Source organism: Caenorhabditis remanei, chromosome V (genome assembly GCF_010183535.1).
Source record: "Caenorhabditis remanei strain PX506 chromosome V, whole genome shotgun sequence".
NCBI classification, from domain to species: Eukaryota; Metazoa; Nematoda; class Chromadorea; order Rhabditida; family Rhabditidae; genus Caenorhabditis; species Caenorhabditis remanei.
The window spans coordinates 12969200-12984788 of NC_071332.1; positions in this window are offsets into that span (position 1 = coordinate 12969200).

The window sequence follows — 15589 nt, forward strand, 5'->3', positions numbered from 1 at the left end:
CCGATCTAGCCAACACCAATATAAGAAGTACACAATGAGAGGTAGCTTATTTCTCGATGATTTTTTGAATTCTACAAACAAAACGAAGCAGGTTTTCTTCACAGATATACTAACACGTAAAAAGGACGGGAACTATTTTTCTTTTCTTTCAAATCAATTATATATATGTGAAAAATTCATATTAAAAAATTTCAACGTGAGAGACCTCTGTGACATGTTCCCAATTAATATAAACCAGGACGAGGTCTGTCGGGGAAACCACGTGGCGATGACCACACTCTTACCAATCAGTTTTTGGTTTCATGAGCCCTCCGAAGAACCTTCCTCTTCATCTTTTTCTCCTCCCCTTCCCCTCCAACCTCGTATTTCATCCGATAAGTTTCACATTGAAAATCGGGAAAGCTTCCATCTTCCAAGCTCTACACTTTCATCTAATCTTTCCCTCTTTCCAATCCAATTTACCGGAGTTGCCCGCGTACGAATACGGGGTGATAGGGTCCTGATAAAATATGACGACAAAGAACACAGTTTCTTACAATAAATTTACTTTATTGCAAGAAAATGAATAAAGAGAGCGTAAACTTACAAAACCAAAGTTAAACAACCAACGCTAAAACTAGAACTAACTCTGAAAGCCAACCGACTTCAGAAAACTACTTGTTGCCACGTGGAGTACACGTGTCCACGTGAACTGACGCGCTGAGGTTACGGTAGGCGCGTGAGCCTTTGGCGGAGTGTCGTTGCGTATTTATTGTGAGGACTCGGAGACTACAGGGTTATGAGGGTACCTTGCCACCGGCAACTCCGGACTTTACTGGAACTGGGTTGTATTCATTTAAAGTGTCGCGTAAGTTATGATCTAGTCAACATATTCTTCCCACTATGAAGTAGACCGTATCATCCAGCTGATTACAAACGTCCCAGTAACATTACTACGATCTCTGAAATTATTTTCTACTCATTCGTTCCCTTCCTGTCCTTGTTCTTAGGGATTGGGTTCTAATTTTTGAATCCATAACAAATTAGGTTTCGATGTTAGTTTAGACAGTAATACGAGAGATAAACTTGTGTGACGTCATGTGTTTCTTTTGCACTAATGACGTCTTCTGATTCTGGATTCGCCTTGGAGCAAGTATATGTGATACTTTTTTTTGAAGTTACGGAATTTTTTCCACTGGTGAGAAACTTCACAGTCCGTTTCGTTGAGACAGGACAGGGAAAGAGTATAAAAATGATTCATTAGTCGTGAAACTGCTTCTATATATATTTTTTCAAACTCAGTCCATCAGTTCCCCTTGCTTGCTTTTTTGCATTGATGTTCTCCCTTTTGATACGGATAAAACAGTATTCTTCCGTTTCAAAGTTCGCCACACTAGGCATCCTTCAATTGAATAACCACTTGCTTTACTCAATGCCAAGACAGCTCCAATATCTCCAAGGAAATCTGGGAAAATTGCGACAAGAGTGATTGGAACTACGTCGAATGAAAATATAATGAAAGCATCAATAAGAACAAGTTGATTCGCCTGAACAGAAATAGTAAAGCACTACAATTGAGGAGTTTTCAAATTACTCTCTCTAGATCTTTACTTTTAGATCTATTATTACACTTATTCCAGATAAAAAGCTTTACTGCAACAATTAAAGATGTTAACACAATTATTGAGTGAATTGTCTGAAATATAATACAATTAATGTCAAGGATTCAACATGCCCGTTTACGATTTCGTGACTCATTGAATAATGAAAGAAACATTCGTTTGCAAGGCATCCAAAGGAAACACATCCAGCAGGAAATTTCAGATCGAAACGACAGATCAACCAAAGAACTGTGTTATCCAACATAGGATAACAGAACACTGCGAAAATTACCAAGGTGTTCGATATTTTCGTCCGAGAATTGTGATATGAAATAGGCGAAAAAATGGCAAAAGTTCTATCGAAAGTGATGATGACGACAAGGAAAACACGAATACTTGCAAGATTTACAGTTGTCCATTCAATGAAAAATACGAACGTCTGATAGGAAGATGTTATTTCAAACACATTGAACAACTTCAGAAAAGATATGAACATTATGGTTAGTGCTGAAATGATAATTTATTGCTCCTATCCGTTCATAATACTTACTTCCTACTCCTACAAAACCATCGACACCAAATCTCAAATAAAAAAGTGTCAAACTCGACGACTTTTGTAATTTTTTAGATCTGTAATATTGTTTTCGGTTAAAGTTCATATTCAAACTTTTACATGAAAATAGAATAAAGCAGTCCGAAATCTATTCCAACATTTATGAATGCAAATAAAACAGTTATCAGACATACAAAAATAGGTATAGTGGACATATTGGGAATTTATGATTCACGTTGTTTTGAAGCGAGTATTTCCTCTTTTCAGAATGACAGAAAAGAAAAGGAAAGTAATTAACTATTTTTGTCTCGAATTTTTTTCCGGTTGTCAAAATTGAAGTTTGATGAGGAAGTTGTCGTTGGTATGATTCTCAGAACGTCATGATCAAACAACTGCCACAAATTTTCAAGCTTCAAAGCTAACAATGTGGCGATCAAAGTAAATTAAAGACGGAAGTGATTTTTTGACAGTATTAAATTTACGGCTATAGCACAAAAAGGTACAAATTTTTCAGGCCCACTAGCCAGCTGGTACCAGATGAGTAAAATGTTGGGATTTTTGCTCGAAAGATATTTATATCTTCAACACAATTTGTCTTTTTACAGTCAAAAATAATTTTGCTTCCGCACAGCACTGGTGGCGATATTTTTGTTTTATTTTTGTTTTCGAAAATGAAATAAATTGATGGAACCAGTCGGTTCACGTCGCCTAACGGCGACTAAACCTCCTTCTTAACACCACCCTTCTAGGTGTTACAGTAAATCGTAATTAATCCGAAAACGGACGACACGTTCGGAATTCCCTGTTTTTTCTGACTCTGACGATGATAAATAATGTTTCATATCGCCTCTGTCAATCAATCTGGAAACGGACGACACGTCTCGAATCCTCTTTTTTCTATATCTGAATATAAGAAAAAATATTTCACGCCCCAACTTGATTTTGATCCAACTGACTACAGTCAACGTTGCCAAATTTGACAGATTGGGTTCCTGAACACACCGACCTTTGCCATTTGAAAGTCGAACATAGCTTTGAAATATAGCCCCTCGCAATATGAACAAATTTGATCCATCCTTCTAGTGTAGTCAGAGTGCGGCCCCGGGTCTCCGAGACCCGGGTCTTCCCGGGTAGTTCTACTCGAACCCGGGTTTTGGGGCTCGGGTAACCCGGGTATTCGATTCGGGTACCCGGAAAACAAAAGCGTATACCCGGATCGGGTAATACCCGGGCCGAGTAACCGGGTACCCGGGTATCTAGGTGTCCAAAATTGATTGTTTTGCTTTATTTTCAACGTTTTATTCAATTCTAAAACATGACAACTTGTTTCTCCGCTCTTACTCCGTCAGCAGGAAAAAGAAAATTATGTTTTTTTCTTTATTTTTTTCGTGATTTTTTCTTTAGTTTAAGTTTTCTTCTCAAAAACCATCAAACTTTCCTTTTTTTAATGTTTTTGCAATCAATTCTGTACTTTAGTGAAAAAAATTCTAAACTTTCGAAAAAAATCAAAAACTCTCAAAAAAAATTGAATTACTTTTTTGAAAAATTTTGTACTAAAAACACAACCACGGAGAACTCCTGAACCATATTCTTGCAAGAGAAAACGAAATCTGTTCTCACTTTCTACAAAACTGCTTCCCTATCAAAACGGCATTACCCGACCCGGGTAATACCCGCCCTGGGTAATACCCGAGTCGGGTATCGCCCGGGTAACACGGGTGTTGTCCTACCCGGGTCGGGTACCGGCGGGTTACCCGGATACCCGAATTACCCGAGTACCCGGGTTTTTGTCAAACCCGGATCTCCGGGTTTTTGAGCCCGGGGCCGCACTATGGGTGTAGTGAAGATCTGGTTGTGCATCAGTAGCAGCTACTCCGAGAAGAGCTTCTTTCTTCTCACATCATCGGGTTTTTCTGATTGTCTGGCAGCCGCCCGGGAAGCTACTGAAGTCTTTCTAGATTTTCTTCGCCCTTTTTTCACTGCTGTTTCCAATTTTTTGGTGTTGGCTCTGTTGCTGTTCGACTTCTCAGTGCCAGACTGTAGAGATCGTCGGACTGCTGTATCATCTACCATTGATTTTAACCTCAATTTTGTGTCATCCTGACTGTCAGCTTTTCGTTTTGCTACCATGCGATTTGAATCAGCAGCTCTATTTTTAAAGTTGATCTCTCTATATCTCTAAAGCGACGTTATGCGTTTTCCTTATCTCGTTTCCACACTGACTCCTGTGTCATCATCTCGTCCTTAATCTCATCCATTCCGCCAAGGTTTACGCTCATATCTGAATCCGAGCCAAGCCTGTCAAAAAGGCCGTTGGGCGATTTTATATCTCAGTTCCCAGCCATGGAAAATGTTCGCTTCTTCAGTCGGCCTTGAAGAGAACCAAAAGATTATTGTCGATATGCAAAAATTCAGCCCATTTCGTTAATCCGCGGCCTCGACGGTTCTGAAAGCCGCGGCCGGCCGTACGATAGCCTTGATCCGAGCTGATATCCGTTCTATATCCATCTCGTCTCTTTCTGCCGATAGGTCAACAACATTTGCCATGGATTCTGGACAATCTCAAGTCCGGATAGCAGTGCCCGACGTCTTCTTTTCGTCGTTTTTCTTCACCGACTTCTGTGTCATGCGTTGAATGTCCTGTATCCCATCAACTCCTTCGAGCTTCAATCTCCCTTCTGATTCTGAACGATGGAGCACGCCTTCACCGGAAACAGGAGAAACATCACCATAATCATCCACTAAATTGTCGGCAGGAACAGTAGTTGTTGGAGACAGTGACGCCATTAAGGGAAAAGCAAAATGATAGTTATCAGCAGTTCAAAAGAATGGGATTTACGTGGCCCCATGTCTAGACTTCACGCAACTTTCGCTTTTCACTGTATTTTATACGAAAAAGTAGGCGGAGCTAAAATCGTGGTAAGAAGAAGAAGGTAAATGCTAGCCAGATTGGCTATTATTACTTTTGAAAATGTGGACCCATATCCACAAACCCTTTTAGCTGTCTCCAGAAAACTACCCGTATTTGTATGGTATTGATCAATCTGGAAAAAAATTAAGTTCGGAAACCTCTTTTTTTCCGACTCTCTCAACAAAAAAATTTAAAAATCTTTCTTCGCTCCAGGGATCGAACTAAAGACTAACTGTAGTCAACGCCGCATAACTTGCCAGATCGGACGCGCCGACACGTCAACCCTAACCATGCGGCCACGGAAAATGCAAGCCAAGGAAAGGAAAGAATTGACGACGCTTGGGCCGACAGGTTCACGCCACTTTTTCTGTTTTTCATTCCCCTATGCTTTATCAGTGTTTTTGGGTCAAAAGACGTCATTTTGAGAATTTTGAAAAAAGAAAAATACGGGCATCGAGTGGTGAAAATTTCTGATTTTTTGGTCCAACTTTGAAGAAAATCGGTTCAGTAGGGAGGGCGGTGGGATCGGCGAACCACAGACAAACATACAGAATCTGGTGTTTGTTAATAGTAAAGATAAAACAATTTTTCAGAAGTTATAATATATTCACTTTTTTCGATTCAACGACAGATAAACACAAAACCCTTCAATAGTCAATCCGCTCATTTTAGCCAATGTCATCCCAATCCCGACGTCTAGAGTTGAAAACTGGAATCTTGTAATGAGTGAAGCTGGAAAAACATCAAAAACGAATATAATGATAGTGTCAATGAGAGCAAGAAGATTGGCCTGTAAAATTGATTTATTTTTCAACTCTTGATGGTGTTAACGTACTCTATCAAGGTTTTTGTCAATCACGAAGGGAACGACAAGAAATATGAAGATTGATAAGCTTGATTTGAGTAGAATATCCACGCAGAACTAGCAAGTGGATATAATAGAGTAGATTATCCACGACGAACTAGCGAGTGGATGGAGGAGAGAACAAGAAGCTTATGCAGATCCGTTGAGCGAGAACATAATGTCAGATGACTGACGAAGATTCAGACGAACATCGTGGACAAGGACTCGAGATTCATATCATAGTCTGTTAAAGTTGTAAAGAGAGACTGTGCACCTGAAAGCGTAGTGAGAAGAACCTGAATGAGAAAGAAAGAACAGTTATACGATAAAGATTTTATTATCGTAAGGGAGACAGGAGAATATTAACTCCTGAACCGAGTGATAATAGGGGCCTAAAAGGGTAGTCGAATCGCTGCCGGCTAAGAAGTCACGAAAGGGAAAATGAATAAAGGGCCTTGACTTTGTGCTCAAGAGGTCAATAAATTGGCACAGTTTGTTAAAGGAAAAGAGTCACAGGGATTGATTATTAGACACAGTAAACAATAATTGCATAAAAAAGAATTCCCCGCCTTCGAGCGAGAGCCCAACGCTTGCCTCGCCAACCCTCGCTGGTCTCGCCACGATTCCGCACGAGAACGACGCGCCACTGGAGAGACGCAGACAGACTGATGTAGATTTACGGAGAGTGAGGAGTCGGAAAGGGCAATGTGACGAAAGACGCACGATGACTGGGAAATCTGAAAGGGGAATTATTCTGAAAGTAATGATGATTAGTTATTATAATAGTTGTCTTAATCGATTGTGGTTTAATGTATTATAGAGATAATGTTGAGAGTGTAGCGGGTAATTCTTATAATCTTATTATTCTCAAGAGTTCAACTTGTGGAACGTAGTTTCCACAACACTCCCCCCCCCGGAGGGTTTCGACTTCGGGATAACCAGGTTATTCCGAGTCGGAATCCAAAGAATAATGAACTCCTTCTTTGGCTCTTCTCGGTGGCTGTAGTCTTGTGGAGGTTATTTTGTGGTCCGAATTATCTGTGCGTGATTCATTCTGGTTTACTTTGTGTGGTATTCTACTAGTTGTGGCATGTTCTGGAGTTTGTATCGTCTCTTGTTCTTCGTCGATCTCGAGAGGGATCAGCTGGTTTACTGCTCTTTCTTTGATGGATCCTTTGTACAGTACTTCGACCGATTGTACGAGGGGAGGTGTTCCTATCAGTTTAGTGATTCTGCCCACCGGCCATGTATGTCGTGGTAGCATTTCTTCTTGAATCAGTACAACTTGACCGACCCTCGGTGATACTTTGCTAAATCGATTGTTTCTTTTTGCATTTTCCCGTAAGAGTAGTAAGTAAGATGTCGACCAGATTTTCCAGAGCTTTTCCATTACTCTGTCCATGTTCTTTAAGTGTTCTCGAGTTTCTTTCTCGGTTGTGCTTACTGTAGGGTCATACAGTATGTCTCCCTTTAGATTATCTGTATCATTTGGTACTTCGAGAAGCACAGCTGGTAACAGGAAATCTATCGGTCTCAAGACTGGCACGTCGTTGATGTGCACTGGATTTCTGATCAGGGGTCTCGAGTTTATTGCTCCTTCTACTCTTTTCATTATTGAATGAAGTTCTGGGAAGGAGAATATCTGCTTTCCGATTTCTTTGCGGAATTGCTTTTTTGCGATTCCGACGATACGCTCATATACGCCGCCTTGCCACGGCGCCATGGGAGTAATATGGCGGAAGTTGATATCTTCTCGAGCTAGGAAATTGATAAGTCTTGACTCTGGTTCGTAGCTTTTGATGTCTTCTCTCAGGACTCTTTCTCCTAGCTGGAACGTTTGTGCGTTGTCCGAATATATGTATTTTGGTACTCCTCTTTGCGCAAAGATGCTTTCCTCTTCACTGCTTTCCTCTTCACTGCTTTCCTCTTCAGCCAAATCGGTTATCGATAAAGTATCCTCTCTCGTTCCTGCCATCCCTACTATCCCTGTCCTCCCTGAACCCCAATTCCTTCCTCCCCTTCCCTTATCGACAGTTCCAGGCACTGCTAGCCTAACTACTACTACTATTCCTATTCCAAGTAATACTCAAGCATCAAGTCTGTCTCCAACACCTCCAACCCCATTCGATATCGCAATGAAAGCCGCCACTATTCTCGAAAAATCAAAAAGAGCCGTCCTTGAAAGATTTCCTGACGACCCAAACGACCCTAATCAAGACCAATCCCAGCTCAATTTCCTCACCAAGCTTGCCGAAACCCACGGACTCCCCAAACCAAGTCGTATCCATCGCCACCCCTGTAAGTCGAAGTTTAGGCCTCTCAAAATCCAATTTATCTCCTCCGATGACCGGGACACCTTCATCCGTGGATACAACTCTATCAAGAATTCCGACTCAACCATCAAGTCTATTGACCCTAAACCTCGAATTCGCCGCGACCTTACGTCGGAGGAACTTCTGAAGCTTCGCGAATCTCGAAAACACGTGTACAACGAAAACGTTAAAGCTGGAAAGACTGTCTTGATTATGAACGACATCTCCTACCGTCTAAATCCCAAACCTCTTCCTTTTTTGTCCCATTAGCCGGCCCGCCTCTTCAGTTATCCTCTCTACCATACACCCCATCGTGTCCGTCTTCTTCACACAGTTCTCTTGCCTCTTGCCCCAACAAACCGGATGTCCGCCTCTCTTTCCTGCTGTCAAATATCAGAGGTATCGCTTCCTTATCAAAAATCAATCTTCTCATCGACTTATTTGCCTCCTCCAACACTCAACTTCTTGCTTTAACTGAAACCTTCCTTGACGAAACTGTCCCATCCACTCTCTTCATCCAACATGGCCTCTCTATTCTCCGTTTCGACCGTTCACCTTCCATCCACCGTAAAAAATGCGGCGGTGGAGTAGCCATCATCTACAAGAAATCTCTTGCACTCTCCTCAATTGACATTAACATGAAGTTCCATTATCCTATCCATCAATCTGAAATAATAGCCTGTCGAATATCTCCTAGTGATTCTTTCTCCTCGCCTCCTTTCTCTCCGTTTACTTTCTGCCTAGTGTATCGCCCGCCTGATACCTCTAGATCCCAAAACGCTGCCCTAATTTCCCATCTTGATCAAATTCTCCCTCTCAACAGCTCCCTTCTTGCAGGGGATTTCAACTACCCATCTCTCAAATGGGACTCTCCCCATACTAGTCACGAATTTCTTTCCTTTGTCAACTCCAAAGATCTTTTCCAACATGTCACTTTCCCCACTCGTTCCTCTTCTTCTACGGCTAATATCCTCGATCTAGTCATGACTACTAAAGATCTCCCAGTCTCAAAGATATCCAAACATCCTCCTCTCCTTAACTCTGATCATTTTTCTGTCGAATTCGACCTTCTTCCCTATCCGATCACGCTTCCACCCAACTACAATATCATCCCACAGTCCTCGAAACCTCGGCTCAACTACAAGCAATGCAATGTCAAAGACCTTAACGCCTACCTAGCCTCTTACGATTGGGATCTAGCATTCAGTACCCACTCCTCTACCTCCTCCAAATACTCATTTTTCATAGAACTTCTCTCTCAGCTCATTCTGAGACACACTCCTTTGTCTCAAGTCCACAAACCCTATCGCCCTTCCAATCTTATTAACAAGCTCCGCCGAACTCGCCACCGATATGCCGTTCTTCTGAATTCAGCCTCCTCTCACGCTTCCCAAATTTCCAAGCTTAAGTCCCTTCTTACCACTATCAAACAAAAATTGAAAAAGTGCAACTTCCGCTCTGAATCTTTAATCCTTTCTGCTCCCCATTCTTGTGCTGCCCGCTCGCTTATCAAAAAGAGAGTCCGAGTCAGGTCCTCTGTTCCTCCCTTATCCATCAATAACCGCCTCGTCAGCTCCAATTCCGAAAAAGCCACCATCTTTGCTCAAACCTTCGCCAAAAACTTTTCTCCCAATAATTATCTCCCTCACCTATCCTCTCTTCCTTTGCTCCACCCAGTCTCTCCTCCTATCTCAGAAATCTTTCCTCCATGGTTGATTGAAAAAACATCAAAAAATCTCCCCCCGCGCTGCGGCTACACGTCCCACCTTGCCAACTACTTCATCCTAAAGAACTGTGCCACATCGTTAGCCCTGCCCCTCTCCATCATCTTCTCTGACTCGCTCCTAACCTCAGAAGTGCCCGACTCATGGAAACATGCGACGGTCATTCCAATACCAAAAAAAGGTTCGCTGTCTTCTCCAGAAAACTTCAGACCCATATCATTGACTGACCCTTTCGCTCGCCTATTCGAAAGAGTCATTTGCGAATACATTAAATTACATTTTGCACACAAATTCAGTCAAAATCAGCATGGTTTTCTCGCTTACCGTTCATGCACAAGCTCATTAGTCCATTCCATATCTTGCTACAAATCGTCTCTTTCCAGTAATAACTCTCTTGACGTCATCTTCTTTGACTTCAAGAAAGCCTTCGACAAAGTCAATCACAAACTTCTACTTCAAAAACTAGCGCTTTTTGGCATTCCTCACCTTTTTATTGAGTGGTTTTCTAATTTCCTTTCCGGCCGTACATTTTCCATAAAAATTGAAGACTTCACCGATACCTCTATTACTCAGATGCCTTCCGGAGTTCCTCAAGGCTCAGTCTCTGGCCCTCTCCTCTTCCTCATATTTATAAACGATTTACTTCTTGATCTCGCACTCATCCCTTCCCTGCAGGTCTCCGCATTTGCCGATGACATAAAAATTTATTCCTCTAACCCTGTCGCGGTCCAAAAAGGCATCGATCTTATTGAAACCTGGGCATCTTCTAACTCTCTTCCTCTTGCCCATACCAAAACATCTCTCCTGCGACTCGGTTCAAAAAACATTTCGTTCCCCTATTTCATTGCTGGTCAACCTATCGAAACTTCCAAATCTGTTCGGGATCTCGGTCTCATCACAGATTCAACCTTGAAATTTAAATCCCACATTAACAAGACTATCGCTTCCGCCCTCCTACGTACTAAACAACTTCTGAAATCCTTCAAATCAACCTCTCCACAATTCTACATTTTCCTTTTCAATTGCTATGTTTTACCCATTATTGAATATTGCTCTGTAGTATACTCACCCCCTCCTGCTTCTAAATTATCGTTATCGCTAGAAACTCCTCTCCGTTTCTTCACCAGGAAAATCTTTCAACGCTGTAACATAACTTATTCCTCCTATTCCGATCGTCTAGCCCAACTTAATCTCTTCTCATTGCGCCATCGTAGACTAAAAGCCCAGCTTCTCCTCCTATATAAATTTCTAAGCGGTACCTCATACTTTCCACACCTAGATTCGTACATCCGGTTTTCCTCCTCCACCCGTCGCCCTATGAATCTTATTTGTATTAAACCCAAGTGCTCTGACTTTTTTTCCCACACCATTCCCATCTGGAATGCCATTACCTCCCAAAGCTCATATTTTCTCTCCCCTTCCGAGTTCAATACCCTAATCTCATCTAGTATCACACGCTATTAGAGCTTATTCTTATTCTGTACTCCCAAACCACCTTTCCCCGCATTACCACATTGCTCAATTCTTAATGCCTTCTTTTATTCCCCTCATACCGGTCATTATTTTTTTTTTGTTGCCCCACTTCTCTCACTTTAACCCACCCTTTGAATGGTCTCGTGAGGGACTCATTCTCAGCCTCCCGCCCCATATATTGATAATTTTTTATAAGAATAAAATACAAATATTAAAGATGGCTTTCAGAGCATTTAAATAACTGGTCGTGGAACTATCAGCACAAATCTCCAAGTGTGTGCATCTCGTAGTGAGACAGGTGTAAATTAACACGTATCCTTTTTCTAGTTCGGTCTCATTTTTGTTCTTGTACTGTAGTGGGCCAAAAAAATCGAGCCCTACTTTGGCGAATGGAGTGGATGGGACTGTTCTGTTTTCTTTGAGGGATGTATTGAGGGATATGGATACTTTGAGGGATATGGATAGAGAAAGGGGAAGGATTTGACTTTGCGACACGCTACGCATCTTGAGATGGTAGAGCGAGCTAATCTTCCATCAGTTTGGATCCAGTACTTTGACCTCAAGGCGGTCACAAGATAGTTAGCTGGAAGGTGGACATTTTCCTTATCTATTTCATCCATGAGCATTACTGCCAGTTTATGTTCTCTATGGACGAGGATTGGCTCGCTTGTTTCTAGTGGGATGTTTGGTGACTGGTAATGCTTTTTTGTTCTCCATAAGCCGTCTTTTGACTGGAAAGGATAGAGAGTTTCTTTAAATTTCCAATCTCTACTTTCGGCTTCCTTGTAGTGTTCTGTGAACACTGTGAGCCGTGCTAGCTTTCTTTGTCTTGTTTCACGCTCCACTGTATCTGTAGTTTTGTTGCATTCTGTATATTCTTTCAGTGGTTCGCTTTGTAGTGTTTTATTTTTTGATACTGTACTTATGAACTTTAAGACCATGTTTGTAATTCTCGTCAATGATGATAGTGAGTTAGTGTACTCAAATGGTACGAAGGATGTGTAGATCTCGGTGGTCTGTTTTGGTTTTTTAGATGTACTTACTGTAGCGTTTACACTTGTCTCTACCAATACTAGGTTAGCCATCGCTTCAGCTCTTTTCTTTTGTCTGATTGATGTATTTTTGGGTTTACTCGTGTTTCTCATTTCTAGGTTAACCTCATCTTTGTCTTCAATTGGGCACTGGATCTCTCCTTCCAACTTGGTTTCCCAATTCTTTCTTGGTTCGGAGAGGAAGCTTGGGCCATTCAGCCAGAAGGTGCAGTTTTGTAGGGATGTGGAGTCTATTCCTCTTGTTGCTAGATCAGCTGGGTTTTTATCTGTCGTGACATGGTGGTACGATACTTCCATTCCTGACTCTTTAATGGCTTTGTCTACTTCATGTACTGTGGTCACTCTATTGTTGACCCATTGTTTCTTTTGTTCTTCTGTAAGAATCCAGTATAGTGCGATCATGGAGTCGCTGAATATGTCCAATGACACTGGTTTGTCCTTTTCGGGTAGTTCGTGAATTAAGCTTTCAGTGTATCTCATTCCAATTTCCATTGCTAGCAACTCAAGTCTTGGAATAGTCCAACCAGCTCCACTACTTGGTCTGACTTTGGATTTAGCTCCTATCAGGTTCGATTCAACTGAACCATCTGGGTGTCTGTATACTATGTATACGGCGCATGCGTACGTATGCTGTGATGCATCGCAGAATACTACAATTTCCGGTTTCTCATCTGGATGATACTTCTGTCGCAGTTTTCTGGGAATTACTAGAGCTGTGTCTTTGTATTGTTGTTTGATAATTTCCCATTCTTTGTTCAGTTTGTCGGTTAGTGGTGCTTTCCATTCCAGTCCATTTTGCCAGATCTTCTGTACAAATTTCTTTATCTTTACATGCAGGGGAGCACTGTATCCCATGGGGTCGAATGTCTTTGCAAAAAACGATGCAATATCCCGTTTTGTTGGTCTGTTGACTGATGGTTCTGGGATCAGTACTGTGATTGTATCGTCTGTTGTATTCCAACTGTATCCAAGGAACTTTGAAATATGAGACTCTGCTCTATCCGCTTCAGGTATTTCTAATAGAGCTGGGTGATAGTTTGTTCCGAACTCTCTGACTGGCATGCTCATCACTTTGAACTCTTCTTGAATTCCTTTAATTTTTGGGAGTACTTCTTCTGCATAGTTTGTTGATACCATAATGTTATCGACGTATAAGTTTTTGTCGATTTCGATGCTTAATATGCTCGCTGCCATCAACAAGTAGTGGCGGATCGTTGCCGCGAGCAGGAAGGGAGAGCATTTCATCCCAAAGGGAATCCTAGTGAATCTATACTCCACCAGGTTATCTCCTGTCGGGGGTTTCTCAATATCCTCTACCCATAACCACTTTGTCACATTTCTGTCTTTCTCTTGTAATCTCACTTGGTGGAAAGCTCGTGCAATGTCTCCAACAATTGGGTACTGATCAATTCTGTGTCTCAGATGTAGTCCTGGAGCTGTACGTAGCATGTTCGGTCCCTCAAAGAGACAATCATTGAGTGAAAGTTGCCCTTTCTGGTGGGATGATGAGTCTCCGACGATTCTTACTTTGGTATTCGCAGAATTCGCTTTAAATATCGCATTCTGTGGCGCATAGTAGCTTTTTCCTTGTTTTTGCATTTCTGGTGTTACTCGTTCGATGATTCCTGCTTTCAATTGTTCCTTGATGATTTTATTGTACTCTCGTAATAGATTCGAGTCGTTTCGTAGTTTTTCAATTAGACACATAAGTCTTTTATAAGCTAGATTTTTGTTAGTTCCCATTCTGATTTCTTTTCCGTTCCAAGGGAGTGCAACTGCAATTTGTCCATCTTCTGTGATCTCTAGAGTATCTTCAAACCATATTAGTAATCTGCGTTGATCGAGGTATTCTTCCTCTCTCAGAGTAGCTGACTCTACTCCACAGTTCTCGCTTTTCCAAAGCTGCAGGATTAAGTCGGTTAGGTCGTCTTCGCCTGCTCTTCCATATTTTTGTGCCATAAGTGTATTGATGGAATGTTCTTTTCTTTCTTTTTGTAATTCCGCTTTGTTGTCTTTCGTTGGTGTGTCCATCACTGGGCAATGTCTGGCTCTTGGAAATGTCATTTTTGCGAACGGACTCAGTTCGATATATCTTCCCGAGGGTAAGCAGATTCTTTGTGATCCTCTGATGAAATGTAGGAGGACATCATTTCCAAGAATCATTCCGATACGTTTCCTTTCAAATTCTTCACAGGGTATTACATCTCTGTTGGTCAGACCGTATAATTCTAGTTCTTTGTGATCTTCTTCACTGAAGACTGGTGTTTTGTATCTGATTTCTGGTAGATCTGGTACCCCAGCTACAAATGTTTTGTATTCAAGGGTTCCGCCTTTGATTATTATTTCGTAGATGTTACTGGAGCTTCGACTTTTGCCCTTGTAGCCGTTCACTGTCAATTTGATTTCTTGTGCTACTTTCAATCCGAGATCTTTAGCTGCTTGGTCTGCGATTAATGTTATGCTTGCTCCTGTATCTACGAGGGTTAAGATTTGATCATTATTGTCTAGTTGTAGTGTAGTTAATGGGAGCGAGATGTCCTCCTCATTGACATTTAGTTCAGTTGGTTCGAATGATTCCGTTTGTAGTGTATGAGTGATTTGGTGTATTCTTGCTTCTTTGTTTACGATTGGAGCGTCGTCATATAGACGAGTGGTGTCGAATAAAATGTTCTCCGACGGACTAACGAGGAGAATATTCTTTTGCTGTGCATCTGATTTATCAGGCGTTGTATTTTTGTGTAAAGCTTTTATGGTATCTGTGGTATTATTCACCGAAGAACTAGCAAGGGGAATAATATGTGGCTTGCTATCTGTTACGGATGTCTTTGTATTTTCCTGATTTTTTATTGAGATGTTATCTTTGCTATTAATCTCCGAAGGACTAACAAGGAGATTAATTGATGTATTTTGTACTGTTTGAGGTGGGTATTCTGATTTATTCTCATCCGCTGATGACTTATCCACCATTTTTGGTGTTTCTTTTATTAACTTTAATGATTCACTCGCCCTTTTTGGCTCTATTAGTATTGAATTTACGAGAGGATTGGATGATGATTGATTTTTAGTGCTGTTGGTCACGAAAAAAATCGATTCCGCTTGGTTTCACTGCAGTTGGCGGATAGTTGCGGAAGTCTCGATAC